Source organism: Phoxinus phoxinus (genome assembly GCF_949152265.1).
Source record: "Phoxinus phoxinus genome assembly, chromosome: 23".
In the NCBI taxonomy this organism is placed as follows: domain Eukaryota; kingdom Metazoa; phylum Chordata; class Actinopteri; order Cypriniformes; family Leuciscidae; genus Phoxinus; species Phoxinus phoxinus.
This window is the reverse complement of record NC_136898.1, coordinates 18,207,355-18,215,214: the sequence shown is the minus strand read 5'-3', so window position 1 is coordinate 18,215,214 and position 7,860 is coordinate 18,207,355.

Genomic DNA, 7,860 nt, shown 5'->3' with positions numbered 1-7,860 from the left:
TATCCAAAATCTGTCGAGGTTCCTCTCATTTGCACACTTAGCAAAATGTCAAACATTATACAGTTTTTTTAGCCTGAAAATCTAGACCTAAATCTGAAAGATTAATGGTCTGGTGTCGACTAATGAAAATCGGCCAGGGGTGCGTTTCCCGAAAGCATCGTTAGCCAACTATGGTCGCAAGTTCCATCATTATCAGCATAGTTCAACGATTTGGTGTTTCCCGAAACCATCGTTCCAACGAACGTTCGCAAACAGCATCGCAAACTTGTGTGGTTGGAACGACAGCTCTCGAGCTGTGGTTAGAAGCATAGTTTCTAGTTTACATGAGATATAGACTGAATAAATCCTTATCTTTAGCAAAATAAGCAAGCTGACATTCAGTACAACCCGTGTTATTTATTTAGAATACATACAAATGTAATTTACGTCTTTTAGTTTGTCAAGAGATTTAAAACACCGTTTTTGAAGACTGCGCATGTGCGAACGTGCTCTACTATGTAAGAACGAGCCAAATATTGAGTCTGGTAATAAAGCAAAATAACTGAGAAAAATTAGAAATGGTCTTCAGATGCCATGTCTGTAACTTATATGACAAAATCTAGCGTTAATTCGATCTCAAAAAGATGAATTAAAATAATTTATTAGTCCACCACGTGCGAGACGTCATAAACCAACGTGGTTGAACGATACTTTACGACATACGGTTTCGGGAAACAGTCGTGACGAGCTAGTTGATTTCTCCAACGATGCATCGTACTATGGTAGTTAAGCAGTGCTATATAGTTGTACGGGAAACGCACCCCAGCTCGAGGGGCGGCACCAAGCATGCATTTGAAAATCTCACTGCACGCAATTGGCTGACACTACGACCAATCACAACAATACACGGTGTGACCTATCCAGAGCGACGGAAAGGAACAATTCAAGCGCCGTCTTCTGTTCCTCTTTTAGAGAAAATGGCAAGTCTAAATCTTTCATTGTAGCGCCCAAAGCTGTTTCAAACAACTGGTGTTCAGTTCATCCATAGCCATCTTGCAATGTTTACTAATGACTTCGACGTTGTGGCGCTGTCGTCATCTCGCCTCTGGCCCGCCTATATCAGATAACCCGATGTGATTGGTGCAGCTCAGATACAAGGGCATATCTAATGAGCATCATTACTCGACACCATAACTCGCTGAGCAAATTCAACTTGTGCTCTCGTGAGAACTCTGGATTTCCAGGGTACAGTCTTTTAGCAATATATTTGTAATTTTATAATGAATGACACAACTTGCAATGTTTTGTTGACATACTGCCCAAAACAATTACTGGATAATGTCCGGGTAATAAGCCGCCAGTACTTTTTTATTTTACGGATTTATTTTTACAGTGATATATACAGTATGTATACAGTAGCCTATATATATAGGCGAGTGCCTATTTTTATGCACACAATAACTTCTTTTCGGGTGGTTTAAGCCTTAATTAAGGGGTCAGTCTCCACAAACACCCACAGAAATCACACCAGGATTCAAAGCAATTATTTTTCTACAAGTACTGTTCCATTAAGATCGTAGGCTGAAAAGAACTATTAGTAAGATTCCATGTGGTGGTGGTGGTGGTGGTGGTGGTGGAGGTTTCACCAAAGTTAGCACTTTCGGATTGGTGGTTAGCATTGAAAATGTAAATGGCGCAGCTTTAGCAGGCACTTCACATAGCCTCTCTGTCACCTCTCGATATTAGCCGCCCACTCTCCGTCTGCGTGACCGGCTAGCATGGACGGTTGGAGTGGCAGGTGTGGGGGCTGCCACATGATGGCTATTAATGGCGCTCATTAAAAGGGGCTTTATAAAAACCCTGCTATAGCTAACTCTCCATCTCAGCTGAAAAGTGGCTGACTATTACAAACACATACTGTCCCACCACTTTCCCTCACCTGTGTCTTCTCGCCCAAACACCTCGACATGGTCTCCCATATCCCTCTTAAGAGCTTTCCAGGTTTGGTGAATCAATTTGATGGCATTGACACCATTTTTGTGTCACTTTGCCCAAGCTCGCTTGAATAGAGTGCTATTGTCCAATAGTTCCGCCGTGTGGATGGCGAGAAGGGGATTTGATGCCGGGTTTCCATAGCGGAACAATCTGAATTCTGTTCTATTTAGCAAGCGGGACGGGTTTCCAACAAGAGAGAGAGAGGGGTGGGGGGGATTGTCCAGTGGAACATCTTAAATGAACGACGATCAGATAGCGTAACGCTATTCTGCTCGTCATATAATGCAAGGCCCCACACAATGGGATATCGAGGCAGGTGGGTCTTTGAAAATGGATGACAACATTGTCAGGCTGTTTGAGGCATACAACAAATAAATCAACCATTAAGTCATCTCACAGTTCAAATCCCCTCAAGCTGTTAATAGCCTCTCCATTTTAAACGGAGGGATTAATTTCGGCGCCAAGGGGTTCATTTTTGTGAGTATGGATTGAATTATTATTATTATTATTATTTGGCTCAGAAGTGAGCATTCATGTTTGTGGTTAAAGATAATTGTTTAAGAGATTCTACAGCATGTAATCATTCATGAATAAATAAATTGAGACTATAAAATTATCTAGAAATAATATAATAAAGAAATATTGTATTCACAAATGTACAAACTGAGTTGACATATGGTTATGACAGAAAATAAAAACAAGTTTGCTTAAAATTACATGGAAAAACTAAAACAACAAAAAGTATCAGGTGAATCAAAGACACAGACTTTGATTTTGCCTGATTTCATAAATGTTCTCATGAATATTTGACACTATTGAAAAATATATATTTTTTAATGAAAAAAAAGGTATATTTTAATATCGATCTCTCTAGCAGCAATAATTCCTTAAAATATATATATTTTTTTTCTCTAAAATGTAAACAGTATTTGGACAGGTGGAAACAAACAAACAAACAAATAAATAATGGTGCATTTGGAACACTAGTAATTAATTTCAAAGTGTAAATTTTTCTAAATATTTCACAAAGCTGTTTTCATAATTAATGTCAGGTATACTAAATGTCACAAGACACAATGAATGTTCATATTTAAAAAAAGACAACAGCAACCAAACAAATGAAGATGCAAAGGATGGTTTGAATATAATGCATAATTATGAAATATATGTATGCATCTAGCCCATAAAACCTCTGATTAGTGCACAGTAAATCATATTAAGCACACTCTTCTTCATGGACCAAAGGGCCCAATAAATAAAATGAGTCCAATGAGTACTCGGGAAATGGACAACAACTGTAACTAGCGAGCAAATGATGTCCGATAAGCTGGTAAGTTTGCTGGCAAGCTTTGCTGTGTGCAATAGGGCAGGCTTAGCATTAATAATTCGGAGGATGTGCCAGCACAAAAGAAAACACAGGCTTTAATGAGTTCATTCCCCACCGTGGACAAACAGATTAATGAGGAAACCACTGCCTCCGAAAGACGAACCCTAGAACCAAAGTCTAAAGTTTCAGAGATCTGCATTCAAAAGTCTCAGATGTTAATGTGAACTCTTTCATTAATTCTATATGAAGTCAACATGAATATGAAATAATTTCACGTCTCTTTTGCTTCCATTCGTATTTTTCCTAAGGAATTCGGGGAGAATCATCTGTGATTGAATTGCTTTTGAAATATAACTGCGCCATGAAAGAGCTATGATTTTTTTTTTCATCACTCAATTACTGGCTCCAAGTATATATATTTTTACGAACACCTGCTAATGCGTGAATATCTGCACACTTACAGTCAACACTCCACAAGTCCAATGTGTGAGCGCCAGGCAGCAAATATAATATACACAATCACATGCAGCGCATATCATAAAGCAGCCAACTCTGAGAACCTGCACACATTTGCCTTTGTGTTCATAGATTGCTATTAGTATGAATTGCAACCTTGTAATTCTCAGTCTGCTAACAGGTCTTAAAAGCTGAGGCCATATAAATCTCACATACTCCTACCTACACAATTGTCCCTTTAAGCAACAGAATATTCCCCATAGGGGCACATACATTCACATCTATATAAACACTCATATATATGTGTGTAGATAGATAGATAGATAGATATAAATGACATAGACGTCACATAGGCGGTTATTTCCAGTCATTCGCTTCTGCCTATCTAGCTTCAGGAGAGTATTAAACCTTTGACATTACCTTGTTTCCATTTTGCCTTTTTCATAGCATCTCTTCAAGGACCTGCTGTTGTGTGCCCTGAGGCGTTATTAAAAAATGTATTCCAAACATGAGTTTAGCGTTTAGCCTAGATAAGATGCAGCAATGTTAAGAAGTAACCCAGCGAGGGGATGGTCCTGCATTCAATGTTATTTTTGCTCTGAAAGATTTGTTTGTATCCCTAAAAGCTAGTTGTAAGACTTTGTGTTGGAGCTGTCGAAGCGGTGTGTGGGGATGTGGCTTGTCGGAGGGGACTGGAAGTGACAGGTGGGATTTAAGCGAGGTGTCTGGCCGCTATCTTTCGGTGTCAAACGCACTAGGATTGGCCCCTCTGGACGTCCCCAGGAACCCTGTCGCACCCCCAGCGGACCCTGAGCGGACGCAGCTGTGGGACCAAGAGTCACTGTGTGATTAATCACCACTCGCTATAACACAATGACACACACACACACATAGAGCGCACAGCACCGCTGCTCTCAGCCAAGAGGGCGACAGAGGGCACGTCCCTCGACACGCGAAAATGCTCGCGCCAGGCTTGCGTGGATTCCTCGCACATTCCAGGAGAGACGTAAGATGGGATCACATAGCTTAAAGTTACTAATCAAAGCACAATTTCATGTCTAGAAACTTATTCTACTGCTTTATCGAGGGAATAATGCAAAAGCAACGGGAGGGAGTCGTTTCGGGTTGATACAACAGTGATTTCAATTTCACCACGCTCTCATCAGATTCTTATTTCTTTCAAGAGCTCAATTTCCTTGCATGCTATGTGTGGGAGTTGCAAGGCATTGCTAGTCAGACAGGAGGTCTTTTAAATGAGCCCTGCAAAAATGGAGGCAGTTCAAAAGCCACTGTGGATACTTCCAAATCTCTTGTCGATCCCAGGTCCTTTAGAGCTTTGCCGTTGCTTAAGCCTGGCTGCCTAATGAGCTTGCGTTAGCTTAATTAAACCTTGCCCATCAAGATCTTTGTCAATTCATTTGGGTTTGTTGGAGAGGATGGCGGCGTAATTGGGAAAATGGCCCCGGGTCCAAAGCGGAGAAGTGCGTTTTTTGACGGCGTCCCCAGATCTTCCCTGCAAAGCTTTCATGTTTTTTCTTTCCCCTGGATTAGTCTCCTTTTTGAGCGCTTGGAATCTAATCGTCATAGCAACACAAACTACCACTTTAACGTCCTTTATCTGGCAATGTGAGAAGAAAGGTTGCATTTGGAGACAAAACACCCCGGCTGCCATGGTGATTGCTAACACGCTTACAAAAGCGGCCATGGCCGTGTGCTTTTAGACGAGCATAAAGCACAATGGCTGGAGCTCGAGGGTTATTCAGACTTTATTCTTAGAATACCTCCGCAGTGGTCCTGCATTCTCAAGAGTATTAATATGAGCACGGGTGCATTAAACAATGAGGCTCGCGGCTACACTGATCTTCCAACTGAGAAGATAACCAGGACTTTAATTGACAACACGGCGTCGCCTCATTATCCCATCATTGGGTTAAATAAATGAGGTAAATGAAAACCCGGAGCTCCTCATGGTAAGTGCAAATACAAGATTAGCCTGAACCCGGGCCATCATTTTCTCGCATGTTTTTAATAAAGGCTATTAATTAAAGGTGAGTTCACACTTGTAGTTTGGTTCTTTTGGTTCGGACCAAAAAACAGAATGATTTGGTTCGCTTAGCGTTAACACGCATTTTTAACACCAAACTTAAATCTACAAAACAATAGGAATAAGGATAAGGTCGCACAACCTAACTGAAAAGCTTTTATGACGTATATTTTGTGACGGAACTTACTGAACATCTAAAACAATGCTGTGTGCTAGGCTGAATATGCTCATTGTATGTTTATATGATGGTATTTTTACCAGTTGAGAACTCACAAAGAGCTCATAAAATATGCAAAGGAATCTGCTGCATGTACCGAACTGTAATGGGCATCTTAGCTCCTGTGACAAGAATATGAGCAGGTATGCTTGAGCATTCTGTCCTGTTTTTGGTTCATTTAGATGTCTTCAGGGCAATTCACACTGCTGAGGACAGACGTTGACAGATGGCAACAGACACTTTTTCGGGTTTTGTGGGATCAGTGTGTTACCCATGGTGTCTGCAGTGTGAGTTAACCTTTAGATGTCCGTGTCAAACTGCACCAGAACCACACCCCTGAAAATGTGGGTCTCAGTCCGCTTGTTTGTTGTGCACCACGGTTCTGATGGCAGCATTCACACTTACTCAAAAGAACTGCACTAACAGAGTATGTTTGTTTTAATGAAACCAAACCTGTAAGTCTGACGTAGCAAGCAGGGTGGTGCCGAGAGCCGTGGGAAAGGAGTTGTGCGAGTGTCAATGAGTCCCAAGGAGGAGCTCCAGAAGGATAAAAGGGATGAGTGACAACAGTGAGGGACGAGAGAGGAACAGACTTGGACTTTGTTTTGTTTTGTTTAGTTTATGTGGAAGTCGTCCATGAGGGGCTGCCGTTTTACTCTCATTTTGTTTATTTGTTGATTAAAAGTTATGTTGATCATTTGCCAGTTCCCGCCTCCTTCTTTCCTGAACTTTAACTTGGTTAAATCTGCACACAAAGTCAGACTTGTTTTGGTTGTGAACAACTTAATATTTTGTACAAATCAGTTAAGTGAATAACTCAATGACTCGCTTGTGGAGAACTGTGGCATACAAATTTCAGCACTTACTGGCATAACATTGTAACCTGTCGAAAAGGGTCAGTGAATGAATCTGAATGATTCTTTTCAATCAAAAGCCACAATGAAACAGAAGTTGCAACAGATTTTTTTTTTCTTTTGTCTCAATTGATTTTTCTTTTGTTCAATCGATCTCTTGTTCAATTGGCTGAGTTTGAGATGTGGCATTGCACTGCAAAAATAAATACGAGTTTGCAGTCGAATGGCAGGGTCAAAGCGGACTAAATTATTGGAGAAGTCCAGCATGCGTCACAAGAGAGAAGTGTGCTGTTTTCATCTGAAGACCCAGTTCTACCAGAAAGACTCGGGAGATAAATTGATATAACAGCGTATATTTATTAACAGCCCAGCAAGCATGAATTTATAAAGTTCTTTGGCGTAGGCCCCGTCCTTAGAGAGCAATGCGGGTAGCGGAATCTGCATATCCGCCTAAAGACGAAGGCAGGGGCGCAGCCGACCCCCCTGGAGGTAAGGAAGGGACCACCCTGGTGATGGTGGGGAGGATGAAGGGGAAGGTACCATCTTGGTGGTGGTTGGGGAGGATGGAGGTAATTGGCAGCGTCAGCATCTGCGAACTCAGACAAATGTAAGTACTAATCTTTTATACTGTGACTGTTTGCACATGATTGGTTAGAAGTGAAGTATTACGTGGCGTGCTGATTGAGTCTTCCTGGCAGAACTTACGCTAAAGCTTTAATTTTTGACATTTTGATTTGATTTAAATTTTCAAATGAACCCACATTGATATATCGTGCTCATATAGTATGCATTTTGAAAACAGATAAGGTGAATTTTAATTTCATGCTGGAATGTAGACATACGCATTTAAATGCATAATATCTTCATAAAGGCATCTTCTACAGGAAAGGGATCTAAAATGAGCTTTTAAATTAGTTTAGACACACTTTTATTTCAAGCTCTGCTCATACGCGATTTTATTTGAATAAAGAAACAGAAACGGCTAATT